We start from the raw sequence: 19,916 nt of genomic DNA on the forward strand, positions 1-19,916 counted from the left end.
TATATACTTTTGTCTATTGCGCATGCGGTTACTCAAAATTCAATCTGTTATAATTAGATTCGTGAATTTTCATGCATAGGCATGGTATTATAATGATGGTATAATGAGGCTAGGTCACGGGGAGGTTAATGTAGGACTGATTGTGCCTGTGATGGCAGCCAAATTAAACTAACCTCTAGTTTACGGTTTCTTACCCCTTTGTGTCTTAGAATGTAAGGGTAATTTATAACCACAAAATGGGTGTTTTAAAGAGATTCTAATGGAGGTCTTTGGATGAGGCTTTCATTCCCCGGTTGCTCATGTCTGACTAACTACCTAACATCCCCTCTACCTCAAGTATTAGGGACCCAAATCATTAGGATTTGGGGGCAATGACTACTCTAGCTACTTCAGGCTGAGAAGGGGCAAAGGTGAAGGACTGGGTCCCCTGTGCTTGCTCTGTGTTAACTGGGGGCAAATGTTTTCAATGTCCTTCTGGGGGTCCACAGTATGGTATAGGATCTTCTGACTAAATTGGATGATATCTTCCATGAAAGATCATCTGGAGATGACTCTGGAAGAAAAAAATTGAACAAGGTGATTAGAAGGGATAATTCTAGAAGAAGGATAATAAAAAGTGAGATTAAAGAAACAACAAGCAGTAGGAGAAGGAATTGTAACCACAATTGCCAATTTTCAGTAAAAACGCCTGTGCCAAGGGGTTCTATCTTGTCTGTGAACTTATGGATGTTTTGGATAGATGTGGAAACCGGTCCTGTTCAGTTGACATAGAAACATCATTCTTCTTTAAAGTAAATACATGTTTCCCCTTGCCCTGCTGTCAGAAGATCCAGGGATCTTTGATTTTGAAGTACTACTTCTGCTAAGAAATCCAGTTGTTCCTGTATTTGGGCCAGGGCCAAGGCTGTCTCCTTGATGGCCCTGGCAGTCTCTTTTGATAGCTCTCTTTGAAGGCCGAGTGCAGTGCCACTTGTATTTGCCCCTGCAATACCTGTAAGGGTATATACCTAATGGGCTAAGTAAGGGAATGGAGCAGTTTTCTAAATGGAACAGTTGATATCCAGGATATGGGAACAAAAAGTTATCTCATGCAATAGACATATCTAAGGTAACATAACCTAAAGAATAAGGTCCTGTCCATCCCAGAGGTGGTACAAAATGAGCTCTTTTTTTCACAGATCCAATAGGTTCCCTTTGAGGGGTCTATCTTGGCTGACATGGAAGTCTGGCTTGAGGATTGTTGCATTTTTTTGAGCTCTCGTTTCTTTAGGACACTTGCCTGAGCAGCAAGGTTTGTGAAGGTAAAGGGGAAAGGAAAAGATGACTGTGGTCAGAGCTGAAAAGCCCCTAAAGAACACAGTTCCCTATTCGGGGTTTCAAAGGAAATCAGATTGATTATCTCATCGGATGTAAAGACAATTGGAGGTAGTAATGTTAAGCAGCAGGCTGGAAAAAGAGTGAACTCTTGGACGACCTCTATAAGAGTCAGTTTTAGAAGATGAGTCGAGTTTAAAAAGAGGAACTGGAGGAATTTCTTTGAGAAAAGGATATAATTGGTGATTTTCTGGGACTGGCTGTTTGGGAAGGAACTCCCTGTTGACAGGTTGCTGAATCTTTGGGAGTGGATTAGGAATGTCTGTGTGCAATGTGAGGGGGAAAAGCTTGCTAAGAAAAGGGCCCAAAGAAGAATTACTGAGACTACAAACAGGAAAGGAGATTTGATTTCTGTTACTGAGGAAAGAAAATATGATTCCAGAGGGGGATTAGACTGGATTTGTAAGAAGAGTTTTGATGTCATAGCCATAGAAAATAAAATATTCTTAACGATTTAGGTTAGTTTTAACTCTCCACGTGAGAGTTGAAGAGGAGGAGGAAGATATTGGAAGAGTGTCCCATAAATATTCAGGGGCCAGGGTAAACTACTCCCAGAGCCAGCAGGGCTGAGAAATCTTAAGGAGTGAAATAGTTCAGTTAGCTATTTAATAAGGAGTAGGTGGGATTGGGAAAGCCATAGTAAGAATTTTAAAAGGCGAGGAGAAAGTCAAAAGAGTTATGAAACTCATCGTGATTTTTCTTTCTTTAAGAGAAACCTCAGGTTTTCTACTGATTCACAAATAGAGTTTGCTGTAGGGGCCTCTGGAGTCTCAAGATAAGGTTTGACTCGAGAGTAGTGGATCCTACTGGAAATTTTGGGGATCTTTACTGCAGTTGGGGGAGATAAAAGAACAGGGTAAGGTCCCTTCCAAGTTGGCTGTTACTGAGATACTGGAGAATAATTCTTGTATACCTTGGTTAATACTTTGATGCCAGGAGGATATAAAGAAGAATTCTTCATCTCTTGGGGTTCGATTATTATTCCATGGTCCTTAAGATCCTGTTGAAATTGATTAAATGACCTGGCATAAAAGCCTAGGGTAATAGAGTCAGTGTAGTAGAACAGAGAAGGAGATTATCTACAAATTGAAAAAGAATTTCTCCTCAAGTTGTAAATTTTTTAAATCATGAGCTAAGCCTTGGCCCAAGATATTAGGACAGTCCCGATCTTACAATGGGAAAAGTAAGTTATCTTACCTTAGGCAGGCTATTTATTCCTGTCACTGTACAGTTAGTATTGGAGAGAGGCCCTTGGGATGAGTAAAGATAAAGTAGGTAGCTACAGTATCTGGTGAAAATTCAGTGTTTCTCCCTGCAGTGTCAAGGATGACCTGAGGCTCCACTGTTGTGATTGCAATGGATTTCTCTAGGACTGGAGCTGGCAAGTGCTTGAGCATCCTTTGGAGGAGGAAGCAGGTCTCTCATTTGAGAGGTTAGCTATGAGGGGAGAGGGCTTAAGAGATCCACCCAACCCCAACTTCCCAGCTTCTCTCTTTATTCATGTACATAAATAGAGATGGATAGACACTTGCCTTACCAGTGCCCTTTCTTCTTGCAGTTTGCACATTGATTATGCCCCAGTCCTGATGCCAACTAAGGTTGAGGCACTCCAGGCCTGAAAGATTTTTATTGTCTAGGGTCACCTTGAGATGATTCCTATACTATGGCAGTAAAATTTGTGCCTTTTTTTCCCTACTCTGCCCGGTCTCGGATGTTGGATACCTTAAAGATCTTTGGCACCAAGGCAGCTATGGAGTTGGTGTCTAGGCTCCAACTTTTGGGGTTTATTTTGAAATCTGATATAGCCTGAGTTATGAAGTGCATAGCTAGGAGTATCTGACTTTGGGCCAAAGTTAGCATGTTTTCTAAAGCCTCAGAAAACTGGTTAAGATAACATAAAACACAGAAAATCATCTTGATGAAGTATAGAATCCTTGATTTTTACTTAGAAAACTTCTATAATATTAGTAGTAGACTAATAGTCCAAGAAACACTGTCTTATGTAGTAGAGGAAAAAACACAACTCTAATTTTGTATCAGCTTATTTTTGATATTTAAATTTCAGCTTCACCCTACATAAAATTTCCTTTCTCAGAGTTCCTTTTCCACAAGCCTTCTTTAACTTTCCTAGTCCTTCTTAGTTTGTCTCTTCTTGCTCACTCAGAAATAACAAACCTTATTTTAGGACCAACTATTTTATTTCAATTTCTTCAAAAATCTATTTCCATACCTCGTACCTTCTGTTACCAAAAACATAAATTTTCCTTTCTATATCAGAGATCATGTACATAAATAGAATTACCAATAATGGTAGAGGATTTGAGATTTTTCATTCGCCTTTGACATTTTTAAGGAAGCTGGGGAAAAGATGGGGGCTGGGTGAGGTTTGTGAAACTAGCCACTTGTCTTTAAAAGTGCCCTCTTTGTCTTTTCTTCAATTACCTCAGCCTTAAGTAGTAGTGGCTGCATTTACATTTCTGACTATCCACAAGACCTTGAAAGTTACCTAGAGTTAGAAAAACCTCATAAGACCTTTAATTTTGCCCAGTTAAGATATAAGCCATAGCAAGCTTTTTCAATTCATTAGCAAATTTGCTAGGATCTTCAGAGAATCTGCTAGAATTTTCTTTGTATAATGCTAAGTCTGGTGTAGAAAATGTGGCATATACTCTTATTATTTCCCCATCATTTGAAACTCCTCTGAGGGGGTAAATCTAGTTTCCTTAGGTAGCAGTGAAATAGATGGATCCACAGAGAACTGGGTCCCCTCTTAGAGTGCGAGAGTGAAGGGGGAGGAGAAAATTCCTGATTATTTTTAGTTCTCCAGGGAGGTGCTCCTACCATTGGGTCATCTAATAAATCTGGGTCTTGGTAAAGGTTCTTAGAAGCCCACGGGAGATTTCTTCCGAATTTTCCAGACTTTTGTGGAAAAATATCTAATTGTGGGGTAGTATTATAGAGAATTTCTTGGTACGCTCCTCCTATTGTTGACTTGGGAGGAGGTGGGGCCCTTCCTGGTCCTTGCTACTAGGAATTGCTGTGCCTATTTTGCTGATAGCTGGGCTGGAGGCCATGATTCCTGCCTTCTTGGAGGGTGCTTGCCAGGGATGAGAGGCAGTGAGTGCGTGTGTCACTGGGGAGAAAGGAGGAAGAAAGAAAAAAAAACGTTCTCATGTCTTCTTCCCAGCTAGCGTTGTGTGTGTGCCCTGCCTGGGAAAGTAGGAGGGTGTGGAAGAAAGCGCCACTGGTCTAACCAGTGAGAAGAAACATGCTCTCCAGAGAAACTAGGGGTGGTGCCCCTGTTATGCTGAGGGAGAGGCGGATGCTGCAGGCGAAACTAATAGGATTCATTCGTTTAGGTAGCTGGTCAGATATGAGCGACATGGGAACAAAGGAACAGAGGCTCAATCCAGAGACTGCCCAAAGAACACCCCATTGATAGTTGAAGAATCCTTCCTGCATCCCAGGAGACAAAGGATGGGAAGGCCATACCTATAGCTGGTTTAACCCTGACACAGACAGCTTGCACAGAAGGTAGTACCCTAACCTACCCACAACCTCGGCCTCATTATATAATCATTATAATACCATGTTTATACCTGGAAGTTCATGAAGCTAATTATAACACACTGAATTCTGGGTAAGCACATGAACACTAGGCAAAGAGTTATAGAGAAGCCAAATGTCAATCAGAATGATCTCAGGTGCCAATCACCTAGGAACACCTTTGTAACCACCCATCACAGCCCAAATATAATTCAGACCTTTCCACTTCTGCATCTTTACAGCACTCTTCACTGAGAACCTGCTCCTCTTTTATCTTTTCACCTCCCAAATTCCACAGGGCTATAGCCTTCCTAAGTGTGGCCTGTCTCCTTCTAAAAGGTACTTTTAATAACTCTTATTTTTTTCTACATCTCGCTGACCTATAATTCTTTGCTGCATCAGCAGAGAATAACTGAGGAAAAATCGAATTGCACTTCTGCGTTGTTACCCCACCCCCCATGGCACAGGGGTGATGCCAGAGTTCAAATCACCCCAAATGGTAACAGTCCCACTAGTAGAAAATGTGCACTGGAAGACTTTTCCTCCACACAGCCCAGAAAAACATATGTGTGGGGTGGTCTCTAGGCCTGCCGCTACCGCTAGACGAAGCAAATACAGTATGGGTCTGGGAGTCAGTGGCAGATGCCTCTGCCAGCCAATATGGGGCAGCAGTGGCTGTGGTGGGGTATGGGAAATGAAAAGCATGAGAAACCCTTTCCCAGCGTGGGAGAAGCGAATGGAATGCTTACCACATCCTGCAGCTCTCCAGTTTGGGGAACCCCACACCCCCCGCATGGGAGAAGTAGCTCTCTCTGGTGTGAGAGAGGAAATTAAGACCACAGGCGAAGAAATCAATTAGAGAGGAAGTAGAAAACAACCTTTAGGTAATGAGTTGGAAGGGCAGTGCTAAGAAAAAGATGCTTGTGTTCCAAAGAGAGGAGAGAATAGAAGAGAGGCAAAAAGGCCCCCAGTTGAGTAACAGGGCCTGGGTCTTACCAGTGCCATCCAGGTCACGGTGCCAAAAGCTGTTACCATTGGGGCGATCTAAAATCCATCATTACTCTGGTAGCACTGAAGGGTCTTTGTTCCTTTTGCGAATGCAATAAAGAATTACAGATCAGTGAGATTTTTCAAAAGTAAGATTTATTAAAGTACTCTTCAAAAGAGAAATGGGCTATGTTAAAGAAGGCTGTAGCAGCCTGAAAAAAAGAGGTATGATTAAAATGCGCTCTAAGGGAGGACCAGGTTACAGCGAAGAGGGCTGTAACAGCTGTAACAGCTGTAACAGCTGGAAGTGGGGAGGTCTGTATTAGGGCCATGATGGGAGATAACAAGGGCGGTGCTAAATGATTGGCATGTGAGATTATTTTGATTGGCATTCTGTTGTTATGTAAACTTTGTCTACTGAGCATGCAGTTATCCAGAATTCAGTCTGTTATAATTAGATTCATGAACTTGCATGCATAGGCATGATATTATGATGGTATAATAAGACTGGGTCACAGGGAGGTTAGTGTAGGACTGATTGTGCATGTGATGGTGGCTAGATTAAACTAGCCACTAGTTTATGTCTTTTTACCCCTTTGTGTCTTAGATATAAGGATAGTTTATAACCATAAAATGGGTGTTTTAGGGAGATTCTAAAGGAGATCTTTGGGAGGGGCCTTCATTCCTTTGTTCCCCTGTAGCTCATATCTACCTAACTACCTTACAATAGTACTATGCTGAATATTCTATGGATTCATAGCAATTATACCTACTAAATTAAATGACAAAGCCTAGTTTTCACTCTATTTTCATTAAGAAAGCATTTATAGATAAAGATAGAGATAACATGGTTCTCATAGGACATTTAGTTTGGTGAAAAACAGAAGGAAGAAAATTGCAAGTGCAAATTTAGCAAGAATAAAGATTGTGTTAGAGGACAAAGTGATAACTAATTCTACCTGAATAGTGCGTTGATAATCTGAGCATAGTTATTGTTAAGGAGAGAAAATAGATTGAGACTCAATTTCAGTGTTATTATATGCCAAAGAATTTTCTTTAATTGGAGGATAGAGCAACAGGAAACAGAAATTAGGAAATTATGCTTAATATAATAGGGATTTTCTGACTTACTCTAAGTTGCAACTCAGAACTAGTATGACCGTCTAAGAACTGAGAATTTTAATATTTTGAGATTATATATTCCATAGAAAAGAACTTTAGAGTACCTGAAATTCTTCTTTTGTCCATTCTTCCAAATAAGTAATTTTTCTTAATATTAATAATTCTTGCATTCAGATCCCAAATTTATAAATTGATGATATCTGCTTTTTTCAGAATGACAGAAGACAAACAATTTAAAAGCAATTTGGGTGTGGAAAGCCTTTCTAATTATAACTCAAATACCAAATTCAATTTTTAAAAAATGATAAATTTGACTACAAAAAATTTAATGACAAATTATATAAATAAAGTAAAAAGAAATGATGAACTGTGAGAATATATCTGCAACATTTATTAGATAAAGCATTAACATCCCTAATCTATAGAAACTTTTAAAATGTATAAAGTAATGACCAAAATTTCTATAGAAACAGACAAAATATATGAAAAAAAATTTTTTTAATTGTCTTTAAATATGACACAATGTTTGATTTTAATCATAAGAGAAATACAAATTAAACTATGGAGAACTATCACTTCCTATTTATCAGATTGGAGAATTTTTTTTTTAAACTTCGTAATTCACTACGTTTGGTTGGTTATACAAAAACAGGCCATCGCATACACTACTGGTAGAATTGCAAAATGATTTAACCTTTGTGGAAGTGAATTTGGCAATATCTAACAAATGGTGTTGTGTTAATTTAATCTGGATCCAGCAATTTCTTTTCTAAGATTTTTTTCTGCAGTATATTTAATAGTACAGAAGTGCAAATACTTAAAGTTCTTTATGGAAGCATTATTTATAATTATAAAATTTTGGTATCTACCTTAATGCCTAACTATGGAAGATTTTTGAATAAACTGTGAAACATGCACTCAATGGAGTATTATGCAGCTGTTTAAAAAATAAACAAGGAAGATATCTATGAAACACAGAATGGTATTATTAAATTTTTAAAAAGCAAAGTCGAAAAAGCATATATAATGTGTAAAAAAAAATGGAAAAAAGAAAATAAATATACCTGCTAATCTTTACAAAACGATTAGAAAACAATGAGGTTGGTTACTGACTAGAGGTAAGAAAACAGGATATGATAAAGGAGGGACCATCGCATCTGAGTATACCTTTTAGTTTAGTTTTGAATTTTAGAAGCATGCTAATGTTCTACATATTCAAAACTAAAATTAAATCAGTAGAAGAAAAAAGAAAAAAAAAAGGGAAAATATGTAAAACTGAAACAAAAATATGCAATTGTTTTTCATGAAAGAGGAATAAAAGGAATTAATCAAAATAATTTATGAACATAGTAATTTATGAATACTATGCATTGTTTTGAGTGGAGGTATTGTGTTGTGGGGGAGGCTTCTGTATATCTTTATTTGGTTTGTTTTCTGGGAATTTGAATGTTTGAGGATAATGCGGTCTAAAGAGGAGAAATTCAGGTTACTCTAAATTCTTCTTTTGTAGTGTTAGGACCAAGCAATTCTGAAACTATTTTAAATATGGTATAAGATCAATCAAAGAAAATGTGTGTGTGGGTGTGAGAATCTGTGCATGCGTGGCTTGTGTATATGCATATCATCAGCAAAAAAATATATTAGTAGGTATCTTGTCTAATTTGCTCATCTAGGGTATCCTGCCTTCATTTTTGAGCTAGTTCACAAATCTGTAATCTGTTGAAAACTGATAATAATGTTAATGATTCTTATCAATAGAAATGCAAATTCATTGTGCCCCAAGGAATGCAATTGCTAATTGCCCATTGATAGATGTTTTTTGCATCTATTTGCAAAATGACTTAAAAAGTCTTTATTTTCTTAGATATCTCTGCTCTTTGAATTCACTTTTGAACCAATTGTAATGTATTACATATGTCCTCATTAATAGATTATATAAAATCTTTGACATGTGTTCATTTTATATTTGATGAGAAACAAATTTCACTTTTGAAAAAACTCATCATTTAACATTGTATATTATATACATAGTTTATATTAATATTCATGCATTTATTTCCTCATGCTGTCCACTGAATGGGAAAATTCTTAAAGTATAATATGCAAATCTAGCACTCATATTTAGGTCTCTGATATAGCCAAATTTGGGACACCAAATTAAACACCAAACTTACTAAGTAGAGAAATAAATTATAAACCATTGGAAAAATAGATTTCCATGAGTTTATATTAATAATAGACTATTAATTGATAGATGAGATAGATGATAAGAAATAGATAATAGATAGATAGATGATAGATGATAGTTGATGATGATAGATAGATAGATAGAAAGGTAGATAAATAGATGATAGATAGATAGATAGATAGATAGATAGATAGATAGATAGATCGATCTTGACTATCTCAGAACATTTAATAGATAGATAGATAGATAGATAGAGATAGAGATAGATAGATAGATAGATAGATAGATAGATAGATAGATAGATAGATAGATAGATAGATGATAGGGAGAAAGAAAGAAAGAAAGGGGAGCTGAGGGTTAACTCATTAAAAAGAAACAGAATTGGTAAATCATTTTGCAACTGTCATTTAAAAAATCATTTAGAAAAGAATTATGGATAGATGATAAATCCAGGCTGTAAGTTTGATGAGGAGAAGCATATTTGTACCTATACCATGAAGAGATCAGACAACACTTTGATCAATTAACCTCACCGGTAAAGGACAGATAAACACAGATGTCTCCAGATATAATACACAAAAAGGACAAAGCTTTCTGATACAATACTCTGGCAAGGAATACAAAATCTGAATTTAATCGCAACCAAACATCAGACAAGTGAAAATGAGAAAATAGGGCTCAAATAAAACCAAGTAGCAATGTTTGCAATAGTGATGTAGGTAGAGTATATCAATATTCCTATTCCTCCAACTTTTAAGTTTGAAAGTATTTCCCAATACAAAGTTTTTAAAAAGTGTTGACATATTACTTTACCTTGACAAAAGGAATCTTTTCTTTCATAATTTCCAGTTAGAATATATTTTTATTCCAATTTGCATATATTCTGTCCTGGAATATTTCAACAGTGAGTTTAAATAACTGTGGACTTAGTCATGTGGCTGAAGTAATTACAGAAGTTACTATACTTTTAAAGTTGCTGATTTGGGGACATATTTCTAAGTTCTTAAATATACATTCACACACAAACTCATGTATTTTAATACTTTAAAATATATGTTTATGTATTTAAAAAAATGTTAGGAAAAAGCTTTAAAGAAGTGATAAGAAAATATATTATCTTCCAGAAGGTAGTACTGTAAAACAACTTTTCATAATGTGAACATCTTTGTTTTATTGGTGAGACATTATCCACTTTGAGAATCTACTTAAGCACATTGCATTAAATTATAAAAAGGTGATTTCACTTTATTATGTAGAAATTCAGAACTGAATTTCAATATATTTACAATTCACAATTTGTATTTATAAACTACCATACGTTTCTTAGATAACCAAAGCACTGTTCATTATGTAAAAGTAAGCAAATTACAAATTTCACTGTCTTTAATTAATTCAAACATACTTAGATACATACATTCTTATTCATTAGTTTTATTTATTTATTTATTTACTAATTTTTACTTTTTATATATTTCATGTCTTCTGAAGGCTCATTATTAAATAAGTGGGATATATTGGAAATGAATTTATTTTGTAAATGAAACAACAATTAGTTTCATAAAAATTAATGGCAACTCTAGGCTTTCCATTTAATACTTCTCTACTAAGCAAAATAATACAAATTAATAAATGAAACGTTATAATTTAATGTGGAGAAAAAATGGAAATGTAAACAAGGAAGGGAAGACACATTTAAATATTATTTATTGTTTTCTAAGCGTATTGTAATAACGCTATTATTAAAACAGTGTTATTCTTACTTCTACAGCACATCCTCCATGTAAGTCATTGCATTATTTACTGGGATCAAGTCATATCCTCTGGTCTATTGCGTAGAATTACATCTACAAGAGCTACCATTCTTATTATGGACAAAAAACATCTCAGCCACAAAGAATTTATCCTCACCAAAGTGTTTACTGACAATCTTTAAATTTTGTGTTGTGTAGGTTGTAACTTGTCACTGAAGCTTTGAAGCCAGCCTAGTTTTCAAACTTTGCCATTCATTTACATTACCATAAATCTGCAAATTTTAGAAGTTATCTTTGGGGTGATTCTAAATTTGTAGAAATTTATTTACTACTATTTATTTTCATATTCAAGAAAATATACTTCCATAAATTTATCAACATCTCTGTGCAAGTACCTAATTATATGATAGGAGATTTTTGAGGAAAAAAAAAGAGAGAGAGAGAGAGAGAGAAACTTAGAAACACAAAAGCATTTAGCATGCTTCAGTGGCTATATATAGGAATTTAAAAACAGGCTGCAGTGCACCCTTCAATGTCAGAAATTCATTTGTTTGTAAGTTTTGTCTCTCCAAGACCTTTGATCTGAATCCTATTTCCCATCTTGCAACTTCAATATGTATGATGTTGATTTATTATTTTCTGACATTTTGATTCCTGGTGAGCTGGTAGAACTCTAAAATGGCATATAAAAGCAATTTCTAATGGTGTTTTCAACACCTAAGAGGCAATCTATTTTTCAATGGCTCATTTGAATTCAAGATCTCAGCTTTTGAGGCTCTGAATTGGCGATTTCATATAAATATACATATTATTTTACCTTACTACTTAAAGGTATTTTGATGATTTAAAACAATCTATTCTACATGTGTGTATGTAAATTTTTACTATGAGAATTAGAAAGTATTCATAAATAAGCACATTGGCTGACACAAAATTTGGGAAGACATTACTGTTGTCATAAGCATGTCTTTTTTTTTTTTAACCATGTCCAGATTTCACTGATTACAGAGAATATAAAACATAAAAGGTAAACCACAATTGATTAAATAGCATAATAAAAATGATTACCACTTAGTATGGTTAAGGGATAAAAACACTTAGAACTTGGAGCTAAGGCAAAAGGAGGATAGCAAGTACTTTCAGTGTCATAGTTGGGAACTGTTTAACAGGCTACCTAAGCCTTACTCACTTTGCTAAGAGGATGTATCTGTGTTTGGCTTTGCTATTTGTTCTTGATTAGAGCCCACGCTCTATGGAATTACAAGGTAATTTATAGATTTTTGTCTGACAGTTATGCAAATGATTTTCTTCTGATAGGAATAATAACCTCAAAAGTGATAATCATGATTACATTGCCTTACAGGTTATTATTAAGTAGTTTCATATGGAATGTAACAATTTTCATGTTAATTTTTCATTGCTTATTAATTATTTATTTCAACAAATAATATTTGAATCAGCTTTACCATCTAGCTGGTTTCTTCATGAATAAGGTAAATAAATTTGTGACAAGTTTATGAAATAAGCTTAGTATGGTTCATTAAAAATTAATAGACATTCTTCAAATTATGCTACATTAATATAAGAATCTTTTAAAAATATTGTTTGAAATTATAATTAGGCATTTTCAATCATATTCCAGTAATTAAATCTTTTTAAATTTGGTGCAGCCTTTCTGAACTTATTTCACCATGGAAACTTTTCATGTAAATTGCAAGAAATTTCCCAGTATTAGATATCTAAATTGCCTGGAATATGCTTGAAAATGGCAGCCTACTGACCCTACGATCTTTGTGATACCATTGTCACTATCATGACTAAATACCCTGGTCATCACAGTTTATCTCCAATGCCTTGCTCACCACTTGCCCTTCAACCAATGTCATCTTATTAATAATTGCTATAATTATTTTTCCACATGCAAGGATTACCAGTGTCTCATTTTCTAGTATAGAACCCTGTTGATGCAGTCCTCAGAGATCAGGTTCACAGGACCTGGAGAAGTGTAAAGAGCAATTATAAGGGCAAACAGAAAACATTCAGAACGATTCTCTATTATCTGAAATTTTGACAAATTCCCCTTGTCACATAACATGTCTCAATTTTTATTTTAGGTCATCATTACTAGAGAAGACTTTTTAAGCCAAAGCCATAATTTGATATCCTCAGCATTTGAACTATGACTACATGATTCGCAAACACCCTATTGTATTCTGAAAAAATAAAATTCAATTAAATTTTGACTAATGTTTTTGACTAATGACTCATGTTTTATATTGTGACCCTAGTATAAAAGAATCAACAACTATAAAGGTAGCTGAATTAACAAGAGTCCTTCCTCTGGAACCTCACATCTGAGAGAATTCCAGAGAATAGAAGGAGCAGGGCAAAGCTCCTCCGCATAATAGAGTCCCCTTTTCTCAGACAGGAATACAATGTTCCAAAATAGTGAGATATTTATTGGGTTGATTTTATGAAGGCCCTTGATAGCTTTCTGTTTCCTGAATCTTTTGTTTATATGCCTTTTGAACCTTTTTATTTTACAGGAATAATTTCTCTTCCTTAAAATTTTGATAAGTGGGAAAGAGGAGATACCAATGTGGTAATAATGGAATTATAACAAAACTAGCTTAAATCCTATGGCAAACATTTCATACTGTTTTTAGTTCTTTATTCCTTTTCAATTATATTTTCTCTCTCAGTCCTGTACCTCTAGTCTTCTAGACCCCCAAATACTTTTGAACCCATAGTATATGCAAAGCTTCATAATTCATGTGTGAATATATCTTTCAGAATTTATAATTATTCATGAGAATTTTTTGTAGGCGAATGATATGAATTAGAAAACTCTGAGCAGAGGCATCTCTTCTAATGTCCCTTTACTGGTCCTATAATCCATTCCTACTCACTCTTCTAGCACATTACCAACCAATAAGCAAATACATTCAGTCCTCCTAATTCGCAGGTCCTGCATCTGCAAATTCAGTGGATCATAGATTGAAAATATTCACACACACACACACACACACACACACACACACACACACACACACACATAAAGTTGCATTGTTGCTGACATGTACTGTGTACAGCAGTTAGGCTTACAATGCTTGTGTCTGTACTGAACATGTACAGACTTTTTTCTCATCATTATTCCCTCGACAATATAGTAAAACAACTACTTACATTGTATTAAGTATTATAAGTAACCTAGAGGTGATTAAAATATTGAGGAGAATGTGTGTAGGCTATATGCAAATACTTTGCCATATTATATAAGGGACTTGATCTTCTTCGGATTTTGGTATCCACAGGAATCCTGGAATCAATCTCCTACAGATACAGAGGGACAAATGTACATCAAACAAAACAAGGTTAAACAACTGTCATCTGTGAACTTGGAGAATTTTAGGCTAGTATGAGAATTCTGTTTCCTGAAGGTACATGGAACATTTACTGTATCCTTTGAATAAATATAGAATACATCTGAAAAACAAAGTCCAAATTTTCTTTATATAATCTGCTGATTAAAGCATTGATCTAGATATGTAGGATTCTGTACCGCATTTCTGTAAAATTGTTTCTAAATGTTTTTATATTTGTTTTCATAACATAATCTTTGCAGTTTCATTTTTTTTTTTTAAAGGAAATGTTAGAGTAACTACTGATGCTGGAAAGGCGAAATTCAAGATTCTAACAGTTCTTTTTGGATTAATTTGTTTAGGGTCATAATAAAATATGATGCTATCCTACTTGAGCAGAATACAACAAAGCCTTTCCCATGTTGCAAGTCCTCCCACATATTCTTCTGGTGTCTTCATTGCTGATTGCAGCATCATATATGTTCAATGCACAGGCGAGGTGAGTGTGGAGTGGGTGGGCAAGCTTTTCTCAAGGCAGTAGGAAGAGGAGGACCCCTCCCCCCAAAACATCTATATCCATCAACAACTGACAGTTGTATCATCTTGCTTTTCTTAATGTTTCATTTTCATGGGGAACAATTCAAGGGTATTTTCTGGACAAAGGAAACAAAGTTAACCAACTCTTCCAATATTTGGTTATTAGTACATGATATTCTCATTTCTCATATGCATACTAAATTATGCAAGGTCAACAGAAAAGAGATTTCTTAACTACGGTTCTTTGGTAATGTATAAAAGGAAGCAATCCAGGCTGTTTGTTTAATTTTTAAAGCTTTGTCAAAGTATTATTTACATACCATAAAATTCATCCATTTTAAGTGTACAATTGACTGTTTGTCTAAAGTAAATTTATAGTTATGCAACCATTACTGCGATCCAGTTTTAGAACATTTCCATCATCTGCACAAAATTTCTATGAGCTCTTTTACAGTTAATCCTCACTCCCAACTCAGGTTTCTGGCAATTGGTAATTTGATTTCTGTCTCCATTGATTTGCATATTCTGGCTATTTCTTATAAATGGGTTCTTTTGTGTCTGGCTTCTTTCACTTAGCATAGAGTTTTGAGGTTTATCCACGTTGAAGCATGCATCAATATTCCATTACTTTTTGATTGCTTTTTAGTGGATCATTCTCACAAACATGGAAACATACTATAATTTCCACAATCTTAAAAATCAAACAAGCAAAAACCCTTCTCCTGACACCACATTCTGTATTACTACTGTTCTCTTCACACAAAAGTCTTCAAAAGAGATGTCTATACTATCATCTTCACTTTTTCCTTATAAAACTCTTCTAATCAGGGCTTTTTTCCCACCTGTCCAAGGAACTGCTGTCTTTATCTGTCTTTATAGTTTACAATGAGTTAAATCTCAATCTTTCTTTTATTTTACATCTGTTCTTAATACAGCAACTAGAAAAAATCCTTTTTAAATGTGTGATCTTTCATGTCTCTGCTTAAACTTCCCCAATTCTTTACCATTTTACTCAGAGAAAAGTCAAAACTCTCGTGATGACCTCTAATGACCTACTTAAGGTGAGCTCATGTTATTATCTCTCTGTTCCCACACCCTCCTCTTGGACCCTTTGGGCAGTCATGAGACCCACAAAGGCCTCCTTGCTATTTTTGGAAGACATAATTTATACTTTCACCTTTCAATTTCCTGTTTCTTCTTTTTGGAAGAAAATTCATATGGCTTGCCCCTCTCTTTTTTCTTATCTATGAGGATTTCCATGACCATATATTTAAAATAGCCTATCACCACCTTCTTTATTTTTGTCCTTAGCACATATGTACACTTAACAGACTGTATATTATACTTAATTATGTCTTGATTTTTTGCCAGCCCCACTATTAGAATGTATACTCTATGATGACACATATTATGTACTTAATGAATATGTGTTGATTGAATGAATAAATTTCAATAAGTTATTTTTCCAGTAAAAAGGTACTATTAAAAAAAAAATCAAAATTCTGTGGGAAAATAGTAATAAGACTGTGGAAGATTGTTTTCATTAATGGCACTGATTTTTTATGCTTCCCTATATCTTTTCCCTTTGATGGTTGGCGTCCCAAACAGACTCTGGGCTTGGCCATGTGAATAGATATGGCTGATGGGATAGCAGCTCACCTGATATAAGCAAATACCAGAAAATTGCTTGCATACTCCCATCTTGCTCAACTGCCTTATCCACTAGAACATCCTCAGACTAGCTTTGCTGGAGGATGAGACATAGAGAGCAGAGCCAAGTCAATCCAAAAGCCCCAGCTAAGGCTCCACACAAATGATAGAGCCCAATAAATACCTGGAAAACTACCCAGTCAAGCCACAGCTGACAGCAATTGCATGAGTGAGCCAAACTGAGCCCAACTCGGATAAAAAATGACCAGACAATCCATTGACTGGAAGTACACATAAACATTTATTTTTATATTTACTCTACACTAAGTCTTTATGATTGTTTGCTATGCATCACTGTAATGATAATAGATAACTGATATAAAGATGATATTACATTAGAATACCTGAGATGTAACTGAATATAACAAATATTGAAGGAACAATGCCTACTCTCTCTCTCTCTCTCTCTCTCTCTCTCTCTCACACACACACACACACACACACACACACACACACACACCAACAAGATGGATGGGTGAGCAACGCTTACAGAGAGATTTAAGAACCATACAATGAGAAAGAAGGAACAGACTGAAGCACTAATTTTAGAACTCAAAACTAAAGATTGAAGTGTCTATTCTTGGACATAATTTGTTCAAAAATGTATGTATAGATATAAATATTTGTACTAGCGGACATATAAGTATTCCTGGTACTTTCTCTATAAGCCCGTCTGCCACCAACATCTTTGCAAGCAAGCATTTTCTGTGCACAACTAATTGGCCATAAGGCAATTTCACTGTAAAAGATAAAATACAAAATTAAAAAGAAGCATTTAAAAAGATATAACGAAGCATGAAAAATTAATAACAAAATTAGGAAAATTTTATTGTGAATAATAAAGCTACATTGTCTTCGAAGTCTTTTGTTCATAATATGCATTTTGTTTTTGCTTGTTGATTCATCTCCTCATTCAGCACCACACTTTCCCTTTTTCACTACAATTTCTTCCTTTATTAAGACAGTTATCATTTTCCAGCTAAAGAATCAATAATTAATGCTCTGAAAGCCTGCTGTGAATTAGTAGCCACCTCTTTCATAGTTGCCATAGTTTGGTAAACTTTTGGTCTTGACAGATGGGAGAGATGTCTGTGCTCAGGAAAAATTTGCAAACTGATATGTTACTGTTTCTAACATATCAGTATGCAATCTGGCTTTACATGTAGATCTGCAATTTGGTGTTTTATGTAGTTGTTATCGTCTACTATTTTAAGACCACTACGTCTAGTCTACACATCACTGTATAGACCATAACAAGGGCTAAATTTATGTGATATAAAAATTGAAGTACTAAGAGAACTTCATCGGAGAAATAAACACAAATTCACAACGTTTAAATACATTAAGTCTGCTAAATGAAACCAAACTGTCAAGCAGTTATTTTATCATTTACAACAAAATTGCCTTATGGCCAATTAGCTGTATGGCAAAAATGTTTGTGGCAAAGATGTTTATGAAAAAAATGCTTAAAGTAAAAATATCTAGAACCATATAATAGGCCTGAAATAGACTATAATATTAATACATCAAATTAACAACACAGATATATTTTTCCTTTACAAAAAAAAACCAAAAAACAAAAACCTAGGAATCTAGACTTCAATTAAGTATTTCTTCTACCATTTAATGTTAAGAATGAAAAGTTTAATTTCTTTATAAAAACAAAGTAAAAGCCTAACAGATGATGGGATTTTAAACTTGAATTGATTATTCGATTTTTTAATCAAAGAAAGTGCCTATACCCACATCTTGAATGTCTTAAAAAAAATAATACAGATAGAGAATTGTGAATATAACAGCAGCATGTGGGTAATGTCTTACTAGAACTATCTGCCAACAGAATTTTAATCTGTACCAAAATGGTGCAGATAATGAGCTATCAACTAGGGAAGAAAAAATAACACACAAACACACACGAACCTGCGCTTTAGTTGGTTTAATCTTTTCCACATTCAAACAAAAAGAATCTCAAGCTAATCAAGTACATCTCTGCTTAATAGAACAGATTGCTCATTTCTAATAGCAATATTCTGCTAATGGATGACAAGAGATGAATGCTTACACATGATCTGAACCAACATGTTAGCTAAATTAGGAAAGATATCACAATTAGTATGATTTGATCTCCATATGAAAGTTAAATAGGGCAGGAGACAAATGATGAAGAAATACAGAAATTGAGATCTGCGGAACTGCTTTGAAGTCTGTTCACTAGCTCATTTTCTTTTTGTCATTTAAGCCTTTGGAGGTAAAAGATTCAGGAAGCTCTATGTGAAACCAAGATCTTCAGAGCAGCAGGTGGTCATAGCCTTCTGTTTTTACGGCTCTGGCATCCTCTTCCTTCATGTATAATATCTATGAATCATAGATCAAGTATTAGAACAAATTAAAAATGCACTAAGCTTCTAAATTCTGACCCATTACTATTTCCAGCTAAAATGGTGATAAAGGTAAGATTTGCTTGTAGGACTCACTCAGAGTTCTCCAGCTCTTCCTTGATATGCCTTTTCTCTATTTTCAACTCCATAATAATTATTTCTTGTCACTTTTTAAAAGTCCTAGGCATTCTAAATACAGTCATGTGGCCCATTATGATGTTTTCGACAAGACAAATGGCACATATGAGAGTGGTATACCATATAGCCTAGATGTATAGTAGTCTATATTAGCTAGATTTGGGTAAGTACACTCTGATATTTGCACAGCAACAAAATGACCCAACGATGAACTTCTCAGAATATATGCCTGGTGTTAAGCGGCACATGTCTGTGTCTGATTAAAAAAAAATTCAAACTAATATGTTTAGGACTCAGTTACTATTGCCCAACATGGCTTTTTTTCTTTTCTTTTTTTTCCATTTCATTTGCCAGTCTTTCAGGATGAATTTTTGGAGTTGAGTTTTATGAATATAATTGACCACTTAGTCAATTAACTTTTGGTTTAAGTTCTTCCTTTAAAATATTTGAAATATTCTATACTGTAAAAAAGCAGTGTGAGCTAAAATTAAAATAAATATATTCTAATTAAAAAAGTTTTCTTATCTATTCATCTTTAAATGCTGTGTTGCCTATTCTTATCATCTTCATATTAAAGATGGAAATGCAAAGTTCATGGCTATTTGTATTTGGAACTACAGTGATTTTATTAGTTATGTATTGCTGCATAACAAATTAACCCAGTACTTAATGGCTTAAAACAACAATCATTTATTATCTCAAAGTGTCTGAGGCCGGGAATCCTGGAACAACTTACGTGAGTAGTACTTTTTGAGAGGGTCTCATGAGATGACAGTCAATCTTTTGGCTGGGCTGTATCACCTAAATTCTTGATTGAGGTTTG

The sequence above is a fragment of the Pteropus alecto genome, unplaced genomic scaffold, assembly GCF_000325575.1.
Source record: "Pteropus alecto unplaced genomic scaffold, ASM32557v1 scaffold57, whole genome shotgun sequence".
In the NCBI taxonomy this organism is placed as follows: domain Eukaryota; kingdom Metazoa; phylum Chordata; class Mammalia; order Chiroptera; family Pteropodidae; genus Pteropus; species Pteropus alecto.